Consider the following 20,604-nt stretch of genomic DNA (forward strand, 5'->3'; position numbering starts at 1 on the left):
TGGTGTTACCAAGCTACAATGGAAAGCGATGCATTTGGCTTCTCTCCACGCAGACAGATTGGTGGAGAAGCCACCCGTGGGGAGGAACATCAGAACGCAGGAGAAGGAAGCTGGTTGGAAAAGGTATTCAGAGCAAAAACAGTGTCAAGAAGGGTTGCTTGGTTGATCATTTCTTTCAGTCAGCAGATACTTATTGAGTAATTCCTGCGTGCCTGATTCTGGGTCAGGAACTGAAGGTACATTTATGGATAAAGAGTAGCTTCTCCTGCAAAGAGCCCGACACTGTTGATGGTGGTAACAGACACATAAGCAGTGAATTCTAACCCTTTGTAGGAGTACAGGATAGATGGTGTTTGAAGTTCATGGGGACGAAGGGAGGGAGTGATTCGTCTTAGGAAAAGAGAGCAAGCAGTGTTAACGTCACCGAAAAATGGGGTAAAAGGGTATTTTCGCACAGCAGCAAGGGTTCGCGGAGGCATGAAGTGAGGGGTGGATTTGTAGTTGACGACCAGGGGCTGGTTTGATTTGGTGCCCCTGCCGCTGGTTAGCTGGGTGACTGGGCACATCCTGCACCTTCCTGTGAGTCAGTTTCCCCATCTGTCCAGTGGGCGTTGAGGATGCCACCTAAGACGCAGCGTGCTTGACCCATGGTGAGCCCTGCTGTGGCAGGGAGCCCTGAGGTCTGTCGGGTCCCTTGAGTGTGCCTGGTGTGAGAAGGACCCGAGACTGGAAGTGTCTTATAGGGCCTGCCGCGAAAGGGATCAGACTATCACATGTCCTGGTTTTATCCCTGCAGACGTTCACTCACACCTTGTGTGAGCCTCGTCTCCCCTCGAGGTACCAAATGATCTCACAGGGGAAAGCACAGTGACCTGGTGGTGATCGTGGTGGCCAGGACTTGCCTTGTTCCATTCTTCCCTCTCTCTTGGAGGTGATGGTGTGGGGCACTTGGAGACATAGGTGAGGTGGCGCAAAGCTCGGCTCAGCATCTGGTTGGATCAGTGGGGACACAGCAGGGTGGGGGAGGATGGGGGGAGTGCCTTTTCTGCCCAACCCCCTTTGGAAAACCTATGACCTTGGGCAGACTCATTTCCTCCCTCAAGGATGGAGTTTCTGCCCCCCGTGGCATTTTATCTCACATATATTTACGTATCGAGTGAAACATTGATCTTAAGAACAAGGATGAAAACGCCTTTGTAGGAGGCAACTGCCTTGTGTAGGAGAAGACCTTGATCAGCTACAGTTGGATGGTCCGATAGAAATGGAGACCGCATAGGTGATTTAAAGCTTTCCAGTGGCTACGGTTGAAAAAAAAAAAAAAGGTAAAAAAGAAATAGGTGAAACGAATTCTAATAATCGGTTGTATTTAGGTCAGTGTAACCAAAATACATATAAAAATTACCACACAATTTTCCCTTCTTTATTTCACAGTAATTCTGTGAAATCTGGGGCATGGCTTAGAGTTGGAGCGCGGCTGGGAGCAGACCCGCGCAAGACGAGTGGGGCTCTCGGTGCGGGTTGTGGGACCAGCCACAGCCACGATGTGGCGGCTCTTCCGCCCTCTCTCCATCTGTGTGTCTCTGTGTCTCTCTCTCCTGTCCGTGCTTCCCCTCCTGGAGAGGGACGAGAAGATAAATGAGCCACGGAGACCACAGTGGATGCTTTGTGTGTGTGGATTTCTGTGGAACATGAAGACGGGGATCAGTTTCACGGAAGGCCATGGGGGAAGGCGTTAGGGCACTAGGAATAGGCAGAAGTCACATCAATCACAGCAGCCTCTCTGTGTCTGGCACGGTTCTAAGGCTCCCGCTGGGTCCTCTCATTCAGTTTTCATGGAACCCTAACAGGTCATCATTTCTCCTATGTTGAGAATGGGAAAATCGACACAGAGATGTTAAGTAACCTACCCAGAGTTGCACAGCTGAGGGTCAAACTCAGATGAGCAGTCTCTGAAGCCCTGCTTTGCTCGTGACTTCAAAAAATCTTGGAGGGCGACCCTAGGTGGCTCAGTCGGTTAAGTATCTGCTGCTTGATTTTGGCTCAGGTCATGATCTTAGGGTCATGGGATCAAACCCTGTGTTGGGCTGGGAGCCTGTCTAAGACTCTGTTTCTCCGTCTGCCCCTGCTCCTGCTTGCTCTCTCTCTCAAAAAATAAAATCTTGGAGGAACTGAATCTTTCAGATGGCTTTGGGCTTGCGTTTGGCATGGACTGGGTAGTTTGCACCAGAGATTTAGGGGCAGGAAGGCCCCAGTATCCGCTGGATGAGGATGAACTTTGCGGAAGTGTTCAGTTTACGCCGTATGCCAAGTGCGCTGCCCCGGGCACCATGATTATACACAGCAAGGCCTCCGTAAATGCCGCTCCTTCCTTCTTTCCCTCGGGCCCACAGAATAAGCCTGTCTAAAGAAGGGGCCTTCTACATTTGGCTCACATCTAGACCCATGCCTGGCGCATACTAGCTTCTTGGTAAATATTTGTGGAAGTCAGCGGGGATGATGATCCCTGAGCCCCACCTCGGGCTTGCAGGGGCAGCTCTGCCGTTACGGGATGGCCTCCTAAATACAGGCCCCGGTGAAGGGGGCTCTTGTGGAAAGACGCGTGTTCACATCTAGAGTTCTTGCTTTGAACGGAGGACAGAGGCCAGTTTGCACATCTCATGCCAAAGGTTTATTTTGTTTGTTTTTCTAGCAAATTTAAAAAACTGAAATATAGCATGTTCTACAAGCAGCAAAGTACAGAAAACAAAGTGTGCAGCTTGATGTATTTTTACAAGGGGAGCCTACCTCTACAACCAGTTCCCCAATCAAGAGATAGGACATGAGCAGTACCCCAGAGCCTTTCTCCACCCTGCACCCTTGCCCTCCTGAGAGCATCTGCTCCCCAACTTCTGACTTTAGAAACTACCTTCGTGTGCCCATGCTTTTGAGAAATCCCGATGACTGAGACTGGGGGGGCAGTTTGTTTCTATCTTGCAGTGCTGATATTCTCCAGGGTTAGAGTTCTAACTTGGTTCTTGTGTCCATTGCACAGATGAGAAACTGAGGGCCGCAGAGGGAAGTACAGCTTGCCCATGTCTCATGGCTTGAGCATAGATCAGCGATTCGATGCAGACCTGTAGGGCTCCAAAACCTGGGTTCTTGACCATCCCACGTCCATAGGTTTCCTTCCATGAGACTTTTTCTAAAATCCTAAGATCGAGACGTCCAGGTTGAGACTTCTGGACTGAGCAGTATCTGGGGTGGCTTCCCTGGTGCTGCAGAGGAGGGACCAGCCATCCCGGCTCAGAGCCCAAGGTGCTGGATCCGTCCAGAGGCCACACTCACCCTCCAGAGTGACTTGGCTGCCAGAGCCCGTCCAGGTGGGGCGGGTAGCAGGGGGCTTCTGCAGGTGAGCAGGAGTGTTCCTCATTGTCCCATGCTTCCCACCCCCGCTTGCTGCTGACAAGCACACTTGGGCTCTGTAGGGGGAAGCTTTCAATTAAAGGAGTCCAAGGGCTCACTCCCACCAAAGTCAAAGGGCTTTGTGCTGCCAAGTACACTGGTCTCCCGCTCTGGGGGCATGGCTAGGGCTGCTCAGGGGAGGGCACTGGCATGGCAGGCTGGGGAGGGCAGCGCCTGCCTGGCCGGGAGGCTCCTTGGATGGTTGGAGGTAGGCATCTGTGTTTCAGGCTGGGGAACCTTGCTCTCTCTGTAGCCCAGCCCCGTGCCCCCGCCGTTCTCCAGTCAAGAGGGACAGGTGGTAGCTGTCATTCTGCACTTGGCCCTGGCCACAGATTGATTTGCCAACAGTTCCCGAATGGAGCTACCCCCCAGCCTCTTTGGCCCAGAGAATGCAGTGTGACCCATAAAACTGCAAGCAGGCAGTCCCCTCAGCCGGGCTTTCTCTCTGCTATGATGGGAGTGGATAACAGGCAGAAATAGAAGCTATTACGCCAGGCCTGGTGCCCCCAGCACCGAAATTTAATTCAAAATGGCAAAATAAAATCATCCCTCTGAGGCAATGGTTCTTATAAAAATAAAGCCAATATTATTATAATAATCCTAGCAAGTCCGTTGCTGAAGGGTTTACTCTTTGCTGGCCATGGGGCCTGACATCCAAGATTGAATGGCGTGGCTCTGGAGCCAGATTGTCTCGGGCTGAATTCCACACCCTCTGCTTAGCTGTGTGACCTTGGGCAAGTTCCTTGACCTCTCTGTTCATCTGTGAAATGAAGATCTCAACAGTCTGTACCTCTCAGTTGTATGAATGAATCCATCCGTGTGAAGCACTGAGATTATTGCCTGGCGTGTTAAAGGCTCAGTAAACTTTCATGGATGATGATGATGATGATGGAGGAGAAGAGCAGAGAATCAGTTCTAGTCCCTGGGCTGTCTGGTGTGCTAGATAGTTTAGTATTCCTGGTTTACAGACAGAGAAACTGAGGCACAGAGAGGGCCATTTCCTGGCTCAGGTTGCACAGCCAGTAAGCTGCTGGGGTGGAATGTGGACCTAGAGGAGCCTCCTGCAGGCTTTCCAGTGAATGGGGTTATTGAATCCACTAAGGTTTAAATATATTTCACCCCCTCCCCCGCCCCCCGCCACGTTGCTCCAGGAAACAACAGGGTAGATGCTATTTATTTTATGATCAGTTTTGAGTGAATCGCCTCATGTCAGCTGCTCCATTGCCTTGGTGTTTGCATTGTGTCTTGAGACCTTTGTGGATCAGTTCTAAGGTCTGATCGGACTAGAGGCTTACCTTTGCTCGCCTCGGTGGGCATGCCCACGAGAGAGGAGACGCCTCGGCGTGGAAAAGATGGTTGCCGCGTACTCTTAGACACGAAGGCCCGCCGTCCCATCCGTGACTGAGCGGGTGTTGCCCAGGCTGGCTGGACCCTTCTGGCCTTCAGTCCCTTGTGGGGCTCGGGATGGGCACTGACTCTAGGAAAGGATCCAGTCGGCCGGGAAAGAGGAGGTTTTTTGGGTTGTCAGAGGTGGGGTGGCATGGGGCCGTCTGTGGAAAGAAGGTACCACGTTCTCATTGATGTTCCCTGAGGTGAGAAAGGAGGGAGGGAGGAGGGGAGAAAACGCAGTAGGGGTGCGGGGGGAGGGGGGAGGGGATGAGCAGGGGTGGGGGTGGAGGCTCAGGAGGAGGAGGTGAAATCAGTAGCTGTATTTGGGTTTTTGTGCCTGGAGGAGAGCAGGACAAGCCCGGAGTGGGAGGCAGATGCCAGCCTGGTGGGGGCGGACAGGGCGGGGGCTGCAGAGCAGGGATCCCACAATGTTTAGTGCCCAGATAGACTGCAGGCCCCCGATGGGGTGCTGCTGGGTGGCAGACTGGCCCACCGTTGGGCATGTGGGTGGTGAGTGGCCCAGCCTCCTGACGCCCACTCCAGTGCCTCCTGACTTGTGCTGCGTCTCTGGGCGGAGGGAGGGGAGGCGGGGGGCTGCTCTTGGGCTGGGCCCTGTGGGTTGCCCACCTGCTGCAGAGTTTCCGAGAAACCACCCCAGCCCGGGACCCCGCCCTCCGTGCGGGGAGGGGAGCAGGGCCCCGCGCCCCACCCCGCATCTTTCAGCAGAGTCTACACAGATAAACTCCGCGGTGTGTCTCATTAGTCCAGGAACAGCTTGAGCTAATCGAGGCGTGCCTCTGCCGTGCGCTGCTCATGCCAGGGGGGTTAAAAAAAGAAATACTCACGCCGATCCAAGGGCTTTTTGTGGCAGTGCAGAAATAATAAACCCAAACACAGAGGCGAGCTCTTTCAGGAGTGAGGTGGGTGCCCGATCGGGGTCTGATTCTGCTGGCTTCTGTCGGGCCCCCGGAGAGCCGAGCTGTCCCAGGCGGCCCGTTCTGCATCCCCTCTGTAGCGGCAGGCCTCTCTCCTCCAGGCCAGAGGTGAGTGGGCATGTTTCCTGGTGGAAGGATCCAATTTGAGTGTTTGTTGGCCCAGCGAGGTCCGTTCCGTGGGCCTCTCCCGCGGGTCTGCCCTTCCCGCCCGTGTGCTCCAGGAAGACCAGCTCCCAGCACCGGCCTAACGCCTGCTCCTTACACACCGGCCCTGAGAACTTGTTCCCCAGACGTGGACGTAAGCGGCCCGGCCCGGGCTTGGGCACAGCTCGGTGGTGGTGACGGCCACAGGGAAGGAGAAGCAAAGTTGCTCGTTTGCCCTGGGCACCGCGTTCACATTCTTTGGCGGTGAAGACTGTTTGTAACAGGCATGGGGAGCGCGGACTGTGTGTCTGTTTCTCGCCCCACTTTCCTCTCTAAAAGGGATGGCTTTGTGGGGTTGTGCTGGGGTGAGAGTAGGGGATTAGGCAAGTTCATAAAGGAAGTGCACCTGATCTTGGAACCACTGTGCTTGCTCCTTTAAAGGGGCACGTCGGAACCTTCATCCTTACTGCCAAGCCATGCGCTGCATGGTGACCGTGCCCACCTGCTGTGTGTGGAGGGACTCGGCAGTGGCCAAGTAGCTGGCTGAAGTGTTGGTGACGGGACGCATCTCTCTTCTGGATCCTTCTTCCTTGGCTCCCGGAACCCCACTCCCCACGTTGCTCTCCCCTCCCCTGTTCCTAGTACTGTCTTCTCCTCATGTGTTGATAAAGAATATAGTAATCTGTTTTTCTGTGAACAAATGAGGACTAGTTTAGCTGAGTTAACCTAGTAACCATCACTAGTTGTCTGTTAACTTGAGTTCTGCAAGGCTCTGACTCCCCCCAAAACCCTTTTTTTTTTTCTCCAAAGGTGAACAATTCATTCTGTTCCCTCCGCTGGAGATGAGTGATCATGAAAATTGAACATTGCTAAATGTGCGCCAATGTGGTTCGTGCAGTGAGAAAAATCTGTTTCAGGGAAAAGTTGAGAGGAAAAAAAGGAGTGGGGGAGGGAGGAAAGAGATCTGTGTGCGTGGGGATGGGAGCTGTTTGGGTGGGCCTTAAAATAAGCAAGAAGCTGAAATTGAAGATGCAATTCAGACGTCCCCTGTTCTGGAGCCCATGCTGTGCACCTGGCAAGTTTAGGTACCTCCACTCCGTCCTCCTGCCACACCTCTGCCGTGTCCTTGCTAGGCTGGAGCTGTGACTTTTGCACTCCTGTGGCCTGACACCAGGCTGGCACATAGTAGGCACTCAGTAAACATTCATGGAAATGACGGAGTACATAGAGGCTTTGTAAGTGTGGAGCTTTATTTCACCTTCCCTGCTTAGTACTGGAGATGCCCTAATTGCTTTTTTTCCTGTTTTCTGTTGCCCATATGGACCTAGGTCAGTTTTAACTGCTAAAATGAACTAATTTGAATTTAATTTGAATTAATGGGATGTAGGCAAGCCCCTGCTCATTTAATTAATTTGTTTGTGTCATCAAATAAGCGTTTTGAGAGCCCCTAAGTGCAGTGCATTCTCTTTGGCAGGTGGAAGACAAACTTGAGACAGAAGCCAAGGATGTGGGCTTTAAAACCGGACCACCCAAGTCCCAAGTCCTGATTAGAGGCTCCCTCCTGGCGTCAGGGGTTTATAGTGGATAAGAGCCCTATTTCCGGGTTTGAGCCTGAATCCCAACTCCACCACTTACATGCTGTGTGACCTCAGGCAAATTACTTAACCTTTCTGTGCCGCCCTCTCTTTAAAATGGGAGGACTTTATGGGGTTGTGGTGGGCTTTGCAGGGACCACGCAGGTTATTATGTGTGAAGCACTTAGTGCCAGGTTGGTCGTTGTTACCAGTATTATTTGCTATAAGTGCAGCCTTGGTGCCCTCATGTGTAAAGCTTGGCTGTCTTCGTACCCACATGTTCATGGAATTGTGCTGAGGATCGTATGGGTCACCCATGGCTGCTGTGCCAAACGCCACATACGGGACAGTTGGAAAGAAGAGACCTCTGGAAGCTGGGATTCTGAAGTCAAGGTGTATCAGCAGGGGCCACGTCCCCTCCCAAACCCGTCAGAGGACCCTTCTCTCCTCCTCCTGGCTTTTGGTGGTCGCCAGCCATCTTTGGTGGTCCCTGGCTTGTGGACACCTCACCCCTGTCCCCGGGGATCATGGGTGTTTTTTCAATCTGTCTTCACGTGGTCCTCTCATAAGGACATCGGTCGTTACTGGATTCAAGGACCCACCCTATTCCCGTATGACCTCATCTTAATTTAATTATATCTGCCATGACTCTATTTCCAAATAAGGTTACATTCTGAGTTGCTGGGGCTTAGACTTCCACATATCCATTCAGCCCGTAACAAGGATGGAATGAGTGACTTCAGAGAAGCGTTGGGCACAGAACCTAGAACAAAACCGTGCCGGCAGGTGTAAGCTGTGCCTGTTATTACTGTTACCGTTTCATCATTAACACTGTGACACTTTGCCGGGTGGCCATGAGGGGGTTCTCTGAACGTCTTTGAGCCTCATGTTTTAACTGTTGGTTGAAATACAAGGCTTCCCGTGTATTAACTGTGAATGGGGGGGCCCATCCTACAGGGCCAGCCAGCCTTGACCTCGCTGACCTGCGTTGTGTCTCTGAGATGGGAGAAAGTAGGACCACTTCCTGGAGGGGACCCCGTCTTCTGATGACATGAGGCCGAGTGCGTGGGTGGCCCATGCTTACTGTCTTTCCTTTGTGGTAGGGGCTTAATAACCCACTGAAGACCAACCCTAGCGCGTGCCACTGCGCAGACCAGGGAAGGCTCCTCTTTCCTTTCCTGTGGGCTCAGGAAGGCTCAAAGGCATGTCCAGACATTAGCCAGCTTGGATTTTCCAAACCCCACCTCCCCCACCCCGGTTCCTTTTGCAGATAGAATGGGAAAAAAAAAAAATTTTTTTTTTTTTTTCACTTGGGAGCCGAACAGATTTGCTACAGAGAAGTCTAGATATCTATGGAAACAGTCCTAATTTTAGCCTTGCCACACTTAATGCCAACTCGGAGAGTGCTGTCTTGGGTCAGCGCCCAGAGAACGGGGAAGGTGAGCAGGCCTGGAAGGGTCAGGACAAGCACGAAATAGCCAACTGACAAGCGAAAAATGGGAGACTGCTGCCGGAGTCTCGGGGTCAGAGAGGGCACGACTCCAAGGGCAAAATGGGTCTGGGGAAAGGGCTTTGAGAGAGGCACAAGAGTCATGAATGAGTATTTGGAACCAAAGTTTCTCCTTCCCCTCCCCCTCCCGCTTTCCCTGTCCAAATTCTCATTTCCAGCAAGTCCAAGAGCCTTACTCCACTTCCCCACCTCTGGAATCAGCCACTGCCGCCCTGAATTCCCACCATCTTCTTTAATTCTCCTGAAGCACATCTCGGGACCCATTTCATTCGGAGGTTTGGGCCCCTGTTTGTTTTTTAGCTCCTCGAGCTCAGTCACGGTCACAGTCACGTCGGTATGCTGAGCCCGCCACGGGGTTGACACGCAGAAAATGTGAAACGCGTGGAATTAGACGTGACTAATGGTCACTGGTGGCCCAAACCAGGGCCTGGGCAGCCTGGAAAAGAACACTGGGTGAATGAGCATCAAAGAGTATACAGAGAGCCCTTTGATGGGAAGAATCCACATGCATGCATGGGACTGGAAATGTCCCGTCATTCTATGAAGGACATGCTGGGGAACACACAGTCATGGGGCCATGCTTGGGGTGCTGGGTGTTCAGTGCGATGGGGTGAGGGCAGAAATGGACAGAGGTCGTTGCAGGCCACGTAGAGGACATCGCTTCCCTGTGTCAGCCCCGTCCTCCTGGCCAGCTCATCTCCTAGCAGAAATCACTGTAGAATATCAAACACAGCCAGACCCACAGACATCATCCAGTCCTGAGTGTTCTGAAGTGTGACAGTCAAGGCAGGCGTTGCCACAGGAATGCTTGGTCGATCATTTTCATGCATCCGTCAGCCGTGTGTACCGAGCGTCCCACATCTGCCATTTCTCAGGGGTTCCTGCTCAGGGTGAGGCCGGTCACTGCAGCTCTCTCTGGCGGACACACGGACGGCGGGGTGGTGTTCCCGCACGCCTGTGGATGTGTGAGACCCGTCATAAGCAAATGTCCTGTTGTCAACATCTGGAAGTAAGGCTGGTACAGGTGGAAGGCATTGCTGATGTGAACTCCTGTGCTGCGTTTCCAAATACCTCGTGTTCTTTTCATCAGGCTGAAAAGCAGCGTGATTGGGGTGAAATAGGGAAGGTCATGGGCAAGAGAGACCGTGGATCCAGTTCACCCTCCTCTTGGGAGTGAGAGGGAGGTGGTCGAGGCGTGGATTGACCGGCTCACCCTGCTAGAGTCAGCACGGGGGCCTGAGACCACATCTCCTGATGTCCACCGATCTTGACATGCTAAGCAGAATGTAAACTAGTTCCTCCTGAATCCTGGTGCACTTTATTTAAGTTATCTCACTGAATCCCACCAACAACACCATGTAGCAAGCAGTATTTCTCCTCACTGTGCAACCCCGGGGGAGGCTGAGACCTCAGGACTCGAAGTAACTTGCTGAGGCCCACCCTTCGGGTAGGACGTGGGTCCAGTGACTCAACACAGCCCCCTTCCGTGACAGTTTGGCAGTGTCAGGGAGCTGCAAACCTACCAAAGTGAGCTTTTGGGTTTTGCAGATAGAAGCACAGGCAGAGATACGGTGCCACTTGCCCATATCCCATTTTGTTGGGAAAGCTCTGCCAGGGGAGTAGTAGACCTGGGGTCAGCATGCTGGCTGCTCAGGTCTGCAGGTGAGTCCGAGGGCTGGACAGGAGTTGGCGGGGCAATGGGAGGCCTCCCTCTTGGGTGGCTGTTTGTCGAGCACCAGCGAAAGGTTGTTTGCCTGGTGGGAGAGATGGGTGGGAGAGGTGGGTGTGGGCTCCCTGATTGGTTCTTTCCCCCCTGGGTACGACGGAGGGGAGTAAGCAGGCCCAGCTGGCAGGGTGAGTCAGAGCAGAGCCCAGAATAGAAGCCAGAGGGCATGCATGTGAAGGCCGTCTCTATCCCAGTCATTTGGGTTTTAAGATTCCTGTTAAAGATGATTAAGCTTCTATGCATAACAGTTTGCACACTGCTTTGGGATCATTTATTAGTGTCGCCTGGCAACCGCTCTCTAAGTTGGCCACACCCACCACAGGGTAATTAAGTGGGTCACCCAGGGCCCAGCTTACTCTTTATGCAGTTCTTTAAAAGATTTATTTTAGACAGAGAGGAAGAAAAAGACGGCGTGCTGGGTGGGAAGGGGCAGAGGGAGAGGAAGAGAGAGAATCCCAAGCAGACTTCCTGCTGAGCGTGGAGCCCAAATCAGGGCTTGATCTTGTGACCCAGAGATCATGACTTGAGCTGAAACCAAGAGTCAGACGCGCAGCTGACTGCACCCTGTAGGCACCCATTATTTGTGCATTATTGAGCCTTCTCCAAACTCATTGATCCAACCACCGCGTGAGCCACCCATCCAACCCCCCCACCCATCCACCCATCCATCAACCCCCCCACCCACCCATTCATTCCCCCCCATCCGGCCGTCCATCCATCCATCCATCCATCCTTACAAAGAGCACTGTTATTAGGTACCCCTTTGGGGGTAACTTTATACCTGGCAGCATTCTCTCCTCATTGCTGGGAGCTATTGTTACGTGGTAAAATGGAGATCTTGGTCTTCCTGTTTGTATCAGGATAATAGATCCTCTGTTTGTCAAGACCCTGCACTCTAGGAGGGCAGGGCCTTTGCTCGTTTCTATGTCATTAGTGCCTATCAGAATGCCCGGCACATAGTAGGCGCTTTGTGAACATTTGTTGAAAAAAAAAATGAATGTGCCAAGTGCTTTATGTCATTTTCTTTTCTTTTTTTTTTTTAATTCTCCCAGTAACCCACCTTGCAGCACACCTGTGTCTGTCTCCTCTTATAGGGGACTGGCTGGCGAGTACTTACCTTTCTCGTGAGCATTATTATAAGCACTTGCGTAGCAGAGAACCATCATCAGTGAATAATGGCGCTGCTATTAGCCCCGTTTCACAGGTGAGGAAGGGAGACTCGAAGATGGTAAGTAACTTGCCCAAGGTCACCCACACCCTCTCGCTTCAGGCCTTTTTTCCTTCCTTGTATACCAGGGTGATCTGGTAGAACTTTGCGGGTGGCAAAATGCTCCGTGTCTACGCTGTCCAGGACAGTGGCCACCAGCCACAGGTAGTTAGTTACCAGGTACCTGAAATGCGTTTAGTGTGACTGAGAGCCTGAATGTTGGGTCTGACTTCATTTCAGTTCATTCCGCGCAGCCAGCGACGACCACATCAGACAGCACCGTTCCTTCCTGTGCGATCGGTACGTGTTAAAACGGTTCGCCTTAACTGTTATGTGCTGCGATTTGTCAGATGCTTTACGACTCAAAGTGATTTCAGTTAATCCTTGCCGCCACAAATGAACTCACGAAGGTCAGATGTTAAGTACTTCCTCCCCTCTCTTCCCCGCAGGATTTTACAGCAAGAAAGTGCTGTCGCTGGATTCTGCCCCAGGGAGAACTCTGCTGACCCCGCTTTTTAAATGATCTCCCCTTTGCCTTCCTGTTTTCCACACACATAGCAAGGGAGATCGCCACCAAAAACAAACGATGTCTCATTGTTCTCTGTGGTTTTTAACCCCAGACACTGAGCTGCCCTCCTCCCCTCTTGGGAACGGGGTCAGCCCCGATGCAGACTGGCGAGCTCCCTGTCCCCACCAAATGACTCATTTAGGTCGAAAACATTTATTTACCTGAAGTACGGTTGTGTCTTTGTCACTCAGAAGAAAAGCAAGATGGGAGTATTCCTTGCCAGGATGTTCTGTAGTGAAAACAAACAGACCAAACCAAACCTACTTCTTGGTGTCCTGGTGATATTTCTAGGTCGGGCTGTGAAGGAGAGAAAAAAAACTCGACCTGTAGCAGTCTGGAGTCCTGCTGGGTGCAGGAGGCAGGTGCAGCCGTGGGCTGTGTGACAAGGGATGTGGCCCGCTCCTTCTCTGCCTGAGGATGGGTCAGAGAGGGCTCTGTGTCAGGGCGGGGTGGCAGGCGTCACTGAATTGTGGCCCCCAGAGGTCATCTTCCCTGGTGATGAAGATTCGTCTGAGTGTGTTGTGCATGGTGGGCTGGGGCAGTCTTCTATGCCTGTGGCCCGTCCAGAAGCTGTGAACCAACCCTAAGGCAGAACTGGCATAGAGGTGATGGGGAGAGACACACGGGAAGAGAGTGAGAGACAGGCCCAAAGGATGAGACCGCCTCAGGACCACAGTCCAAGTACAGCGAGTGGTTGTGAAGTCGAGGGCACAGGCCGGCAGTGAGTGCTCTGGGTTCTGAGAAGTGGGATCAGGAGAAAGGTGGCATCTGGGGAAAGTGTTCTGAGGGCTTCCACTGACCAGTTATTTATGTTTATTATTTTAAAAATATTTTATTCATTTGTCATAGAAAGAGAGCACAAGCAGGGGGAGGTAGAGAGAGAAGCAGGCTCCCCGCTGAGCAGAGAACCTGATGCGGGGCTCGATCCCAGGACCCTGAGATTATGACCTGAGCCCAAGGCAGCGGCTTCACCGACTGAACCACGCAGGTGCCCCTGGTCTTGAGCACTTAAATCTGCATTCATCTTGCTGCTGCCCCGAGGCAGCCACACAGCCTCCCAGGCCATCCCCATCTCTGTCCGTTCAACTGTCCATCCGCTCACACACACCTGAGTCTCCTCTCTGGGACTGGGGACAGTGTGGCGAACAAGGCATCGTCCGTATCCTTGAGGAGGTCGCAGTCTTGTTGGGAGACACATACGTGAGCCTGTGTTTCTTTCTTTAGTTTTGTGTGTGTGTGTGTGTGTTTTAAGATTTTATTTACTTATATATTTGACAGAGACAGAGCGCAAACAGGCAGAGTGGGAGGCAGAGGGAGTGGGAGAAGCAGGCTCCCCACCAAGCAGGGAGCCCGACTAGGGGCTGGATCCCAGGACCCAGGACCATGGCCTGAGTCGAAGGCAGATGCTCAAACGACTGAGCCACCTGGGTGCCCCCTGAAGCAATTAAAGGAAGCATTGGGAGCTCTGGGTTCCGAGGCCAAGTGCACCTCACCCACATAGTTTTCTCCAGGGAAACAGAGCAATGCTGGTTTCTCCACTTCTCTTGTCTTCGTCATACACGTACTTACTGGCGTTGGGGATGTTTGATGTGTACTCCGTGTCACTCTTTACTGCATCTTTATTGTAACCTCCCCGAAAATAGGGGCCTCCCTGGGACCCAGCTCAAGTGTAGGCCCTGCTGGGGACTCCAGGATTATGGAAGCCCCTTACAACTGGAAGGGACCTTAACGACCTTAACGGCCCTTGGTGACTTGAAGGGCCATTCCCAGCTCTCTCTTTCTTTGCCTTTCTTGGGTAAGGCCCTCCAAGGTTCTGTTATGAACTGTTGCCATGTCCGAAAAGGGAAGCCCCACCTCTCCCTGAGGACAAGGGTTTGTTCACTGAAGCTCACCGTACGTACCTCCTTACACATCTCTGTTCCCTAGAAACACAGGAAGGATGAGTTTTGCTGGATTAACACGTGTGGGATGTGACATATTTACTTTGCATTCAGGTAAAACAGGAACGTAGGCATGCCAGACCATGTGTCTGGTCAGACAGAACTCCAGGTTGCTTTTGGTGTCTTTAGTGAAGGAACCACAGTTTACAAACTTTGGGGAAAAAAGCACTCTGACCCCTGCTTCCCGTTTATTTCTAATAAAGTTCACTTGAGCCTAGAAAGAGTCTGAGGTCTGGCCTGGAATTTTAGAAATGGAGCCGGCATCGTCCAGGCTTTGTGAGGGAAGCCACAGCCCGCCCTCCCATCAGGAGGCAGGAGGCTGTCCGGCGCCAGAGGAAAGAACGCCGCTGCCCTCGTGGGAGTTAACTTTGCATCAAGGACTTAATTCATGTTGTTTTATTTGAATCATCTCAGGAATCTAGCGAGCCTGGATTAATTTCCACTTAAAAATGAGGGGACTCTGGAAGCCCAGGGAAGCCCGGTTTGGACTTACAAGCTTCAGACCTGTAAGCTAATACATTTGTCTTAAGCGCCCCAACCCCAGGTGTTTCCCAGCAATGACCTGCCCAAGGTCAAGCAGCTGCCAAGGGGTAGATCTGGGACTTGAACCACAATCTGTTGGCTCCCCCGTGTTCCACAGTGCAGCACGGAGAGGTGGGGACACTGTGTTCCCTGCTGAGGCCCGGTGGGGAGGGAGAACACTTTCTGGATCTCAGTTACACAATCTGGGGTAGCTCTGTTGATTTCTGTGCCTCGGTTTTCTCATCTGCGAAATAGGTTGTTAATACTAGTAGTAAGGATTAGATGAGATTATTCAGGTGAAGCCTGGCACGTCGTAAGACCTCAGTGCACGTGAGTGCCAACAGATAGGTAGCTATAATAGCAACTTTAGTGATCGTTCCAGTTTTGACAGTTTTTACTTCAAGGGGTGCCTGGAGGGCTCCATCGGTTAAGCGCCTGCCTTCGGCTCCGGTCATGATCCCCGTGTCCTGGGATCGAGTTCCGCGTCGGACTCCCTGCTCAGTGGGGAGCCTGCTTCTCTCTCTGCTCCTTCTGTCTCACTCATACTCTCTCTTTTTCTCTCTTTCAAATAAGTTAAGTCTTTAAAAAAAATTCTTCTAGTAGCAGTTTTGACCATTGTGTTCCTGGACTGCCCCTTTGTTAGTAGAGTCGTCCTTGTCCTTTTTTTTTTAACGAGGGAAGACTTGGCTCTTCTGTTAAGAACATTCACAACTTTGAGCCCATGTGGGACATCATGGTAGTCACGGGACACCGTGGGACATGGTAGTGGGACACGTGGCAGAGCCGGCTCTCCTGGGCTCTCCTGGGACCCCCATGTCTGCCTGGCACTCAGTTTCATCTCCCACGGTCCCGGTGTCTGTGCTTCTGGAAGCTCCGGCGTCAGTGAGCTTGTAATCTCATTGCAGCGGAGTCCCAGACTCCACACTGGGGAAGTGCAAAGTCAGTACAGAGTGCGGTGTGATTCAGGTCCTGGCTGTCAGCCTTTCCGTGGGAAGATCCCGTGTTGTTCATGGCACGGTTCAGATGTCGCCACCCCAGAGAAGCCTTCCCTGATAACATAGGCCGTCCACCTCCCAGGTGGCGTGAGCGGACTCTTCGACTGCTCCCTTGGCAGTTGGTGTGAGCTGTGATCTGTTGTAGCAATTTCTGTTTTGTGTTCTTAGGGGAGTTGTGTGTCTGAGCTCCCACTCGCGCTGGGAGCTCTCAAGGATGGGAGACTGTGTCTGTGTTAGGAACTTCCGCGTGTCATCCAGATCCCGGCCCGTGTTCTGGGGACAGAGACCTGTCCTTCCCTGCTCTCACCCTTAGGCAGAACCTTCTGGGGCTCCTTCTGGGAGAAGAGGGGTGAGCCGAAGTCACGTGTCTACTTGGCTACAGCAGTGATTTGTTCAGGAGCCTGTGGGGCTGGGGGAGTCCCGCCAAGTGTGAGGAGAGGTGTCTGCGAACTCCTCACGGCCAGGCTGGCAATGTGTCGTTCCGCAGGTGAGGAGTCAGGCTCGGCCGCGTTAATCACGTGTCCGAGGTCCCACTGCTGGGATTCACGTCCAGGTCTGGCTTGTTTTATGGCTGCAAATAGCTGGTCCTGGTTTCTTTTCTTGTCGTGTTGTGGGGCAAATGGGAGCGTGTGTGCAGGTGGGTATCCGTGCTTGTGGGCGTCATCGAGCAAAACCGCAAGTCTTGGCTTCTTTTGCAGGGCGGGTGGTTGTGAAGGCTGGCATCCTTTGCCCGCCAGGGGAACTGAGGTACTTTCCCTTCAGCGTGGGGCTTTGGGGAGACCAGCAGGGCGGGACTGTGCTTACTGGCCTTTTTCTTGCTGTCCAGATGGGACTAGGAGGAGGAGACAGAGGAGACAGGACAGGAGGCTGAGGTCGAGGCTGCGTGGGCAGTGCCTCCTCCTTGCACACTCAGACTGAGCAGGCTTAGCGTCCCTACCTCCCGGGATTCTAGGATGAAGGAAGTAGATGTACCATATCCGCTGTCGCAGAATTTGGCGGGATGGACTGGCCAGCCGGCTGGTGGGTCCGGCGAGGCTCCGTGTGCAAGCACTCTGTGTGTGCTGGGTGCTTCCTTAAATACTTCCCACACATTGTTCCCGGAGCTGTTCCCTCTGAGCGCTGGTGCTGCTGCTGCCCACCCTATAGGTGAGGACCAGAGAGGTCTGGTGACTTTTCCCGGGCCACACATGCTGCGACTAGAGGGACCAGTTCCACGGCAGGACATTCGGACTCTGGGGTTCCTGACGGGTGTGACTTCTGCTCCGGGCACCTCACTTGTCCGGGTCACAGCTTTAAAAATTACTTTTAAGTTTTTATGATGATACAGTACCCATAACATAAAATGGACCCTCTTAACCACTGAAAATGTACAGTTTAAGTCATGGGGATACATCTGCATCGTTGTATGACCGGTCCCAGGACTGTCACCTCCAGAAACTGGAACTCTGTACCCATCGAGCAGCAGGTCCCCCTTCTCCTGTGTCTGCCTGTCCTAGCTGCCACCGTTCCACCCGCTGTCCCCACAAACCTGACTGTTCTCTGTACCTCTTCTGAGTAGGATTCCGTACCACTTGTCCTATTGTGTCTGGCTTCTTTTGTTTGGCATGATGTCCTCAGAGGTCATCCGGGTTGTAGCGTTCCTTTAGACCGAGTGATGGTCTGTTGCGTGTCTGTGTCACATTCCGTTTTTCTGTTGGTCCACCAGTTAGGTGGATTGCTCTCACCTTTTGACTACGTTTTGTTGTTTTTAATCTATCAGACCAAGGTCACACTGCTGGCTTTAAACCCAGGTTTCTCTCTGGTACTGGACTTCTGACTTCTTTTTACTTCTAAGCTCTAGGCGTTAAAAAGAATTTTGATACACGAGGGAATGACATTTTTTGTAAAGGGGCCAGTGAAGAAGGTTCTAGAAATGTTGGCCGAGGCTCTTCAAGGCTTCTCCTGGGATCTTGCTGCTGGTACTGACGGCTTCTTTTCTACTTGAGCTTCTGCCGGGGCTTAGGAAGGTGGTTCTGAGAAGTCCCAGGAAAAGTGTAAGGGAGGTCATGAGCCGGAAGAGAAGAGGGTGGTTTCTGGCCTTGCCTCCTCAGAAACACCTGGGATCGTCCCTCCACTGCCCTGGGTTCAGTTAGTTATTTCTAGAAAGATGCTCTGGATGACCTCAAATATCAAGTACCTGGAGGTTTCAAGTGCTGTTGACGTCTGGCCCTGTCTGCACTACTATTCAAAAAACACATTCACGTGTCTTTTAGTAAGTCTCAGATGGGGCCTGGGCCATAGAGACGGCCCGGGGCCCTTTCTCTGAGTCCCCACTCAGACAACACTTCTTTCAGAAGCCTCGTGGGGACCCAGTTATATTCCCAGAAGCCAGAGGAAGGATTTTTTTTTTTTTGTCTGTTCTGTGTCCATCATCTCCCCAAAGTGTAGTTCTGACTTCCAGTTTGTTGGGTCCTGTGAAGCTCCAGTTTCAGGTTATGTGAAGACTATCTTGAGATGCCATTCTGAAATTACTAAGGACAGGAATATAATCATATAATATATGATTATCATGACCTAGGTCTGCCAGAGCAGCTCCCTTGAAAGTCTGAGTTTTTTCCCTCAAGCCCAGGGCCTGAAAATGGGTAGCACAGCCATGGGCTCTATAGTAAGCAGGCAGGCTCTCCTGTGGCAGAAGCCGCCATTGCTGTCCTATCCCGTCTGTCATCAGTTTCAAGCTAAAATAAGCATTTTGGGGGCGCCTGGGTGGCTCGGTCGTTAAGCCGCTGCCTTCGGCTCAGGTCATGATCCCAGGGTCCTGGGATCGAGCCCCACATCGGGCTCCCTGCTTGGCGGGAGGCCTGCTTCTCCCTCTCCCACTCCCCCTGCTTGTGTTCCCCACCCCCCGTCAAATAAATAAAAAATTTCTTAAAGAAAACATAAAATAAGTGTTTTGTTTTACTGGGAGAGCACTAGTCACTACCTGTTCCTGTTTCTGAATCAACAGTCAGAAGAAAGGTTTAAATAAGTATTTTCTTAGCATCTTCCCTGGGAAACGAACCACAGCTGGATTCTTAACTTAGCTTTACTCAGGCCAGTTGTGTGTCCACGGGGAATGTTGATTGCACACATCTATTGAGCTCTAGCCTTTCGGGGGCTGTTTGAGTATCAGAAGCTCATAGTGGATTTTCTCCTGCCCCTGAGGAGAGTCCGTTTCTGTTTCCAGTGTAGAGCCAAGAAGGCGTGTGGGCAATGAGCGCTGCTCCCAGAGGTGGCCAGGCTCCCTCTGCCCCGCAAACTTTGACTTGAGGTGCTGTTTTAGCCTTTTCTGCTCGCTCTTGGTAAAACAAATAGGAAGAAAAAGAGAAAGATAACGACAGGCTATTCCCACAGCTCACCTTAGGGGAAGGGGTCTTGTCTGTTTTTGAGAATCTACATTCAGAAACAAAATCAGAGCCGTGGCCATTTGTAGAGCACCTGTCGTGTGCCAGGTAAGACGTGGAGTATTTTCAAAGCAGTTTGATTAAATCCTTTGCAAATTGCCGTTTTGCAGCTGCCTGATCCGTGTTTAAGTGACTTGCCCACTGTGTCACACGGCTGTAAGTGGAAGGGCTGGCAGCTCAGCCCACGCCTCCTCTGAGTTCTGGGGGGCTCTGTTCTGGTTTTCCCACCGCAGAAGACTTCCTCCCAGCGACCCCAGAATGACTCTGAGCCCCAGCTCCGGAGGGATTCTGCCTCTGTGTCTTGCTCTCTTTTGCCGACAGTCAGTAGATTGCTTTCTTACTCCTAGTTGCTGAGAGACCTCAGAGGCTTTGTTTGAGCCTCGTAATTTCATCTCCAGTGAGGCCCTGAGAGAGGAGGAGCTGCTGAGACCCCCGACGCAGTTAGTTCCTTCAGGAGAAGTTCTTGGTCCCCTTCCCTGTGGAGAGGCGTGTAGCTGGGTGGGGAACATTTCTAGAGGAACACGACCCCCCAAGAGCTGTGACAGCCATGAATCTCCACTAACTCTGGTTGCACTCTGCATATGGAACATTCTAGAATTCCTGTAGTTCAAGTCTGGCATGGGGTTCTCTTCTATTGCTCCCCCTTACAGCCCCCTCATCCCCTCTCCCAGCCCTGCTTTGTCCTTGCTTCTCAAACCAGGTCATTCCTTGTGCACACCCAATGGCTGGGTCCCTGGGAGGCCACCAGGGAGCTGTCGGGAGGCAGAAGGTGCTTCTCAGAGGGCTGAGGCTGAACCCTCTCACTCATCACTTATTACTTGTGTCCTCTTAGCCTTTCTTGCCTCAGTTTCCTCATCTTGGGGTGAGTAGCACCCTGTGGTATTGCTGCTAAGACTCAGTGAGCAAAGCTGTTGAGAGCAGGTGTGGTGGTTTAGTCACTGTTGTTCCTCAGGGCGAGTGCCCAGTACATTTCTATTGAAGGACAGAAGGAGTAAGGAGTGTCTCTCTAAACTCATTTCCCCCACCTTGAAAAACGGTGGTGTTGATAATGGTGGTTCCCAAGTGGAGGCTGCTTATCAGAAGTTCCTCGGGGGCCTTTCCTATAAGCCCCGCTCCTGAAATTCTGACTCATGACGTCTTGGCCGGAGCTTGGCAGGTGCATTCTGCAAACAAGCGTTCCTGGTGACTCTCACCTGCAGTCGTGGTTAGGAAGGAGGAGGCTCACTGGCCACTC

General features: G+C 52.2%; 1 protein-coding gene across 5 annotated transcripts in view; it reads left to right on the top strand.

Annotated features, from left to right (window-relative positions):
* Window positions 1-20,604, top strand: part of LARGE1 (LARGE xylosyl- and glucuronyltransferase 1) — a 524,421-nt gene that overhangs the window by 37,383 nt on the left and 466,434 nt on the right. Inside the window, exon 1 of one of the 5 annotated variants that reach the window (XM_059402155.1) lies at window positions 5,769-5,873. The exons of 3 other annotated variants lie outside the window; for them this stretch is intronic. The gene's annotated coding sequence lies outside the window, so the exon portion shown is untranslated. Of the gene's footprint in view, window positions 1-5,768; window positions 5,874-20,604 lie in introns of those variants that run through there. One more of the 5 variants, XM_059402157.1, reaches the window with a different exon arrangement.

The sequence above is a fragment of the Mustela nigripes genome, chromosome 6, assembly GCF_022355385.1.
Source record: "Mustela nigripes isolate SB6536 chromosome 6, MUSNIG.SB6536, whole genome shotgun sequence".
In the NCBI taxonomy this organism is placed as follows: domain Eukaryota; kingdom Metazoa; phylum Chordata; class Mammalia; order Carnivora; family Mustelidae; genus Mustela; species Mustela nigripes.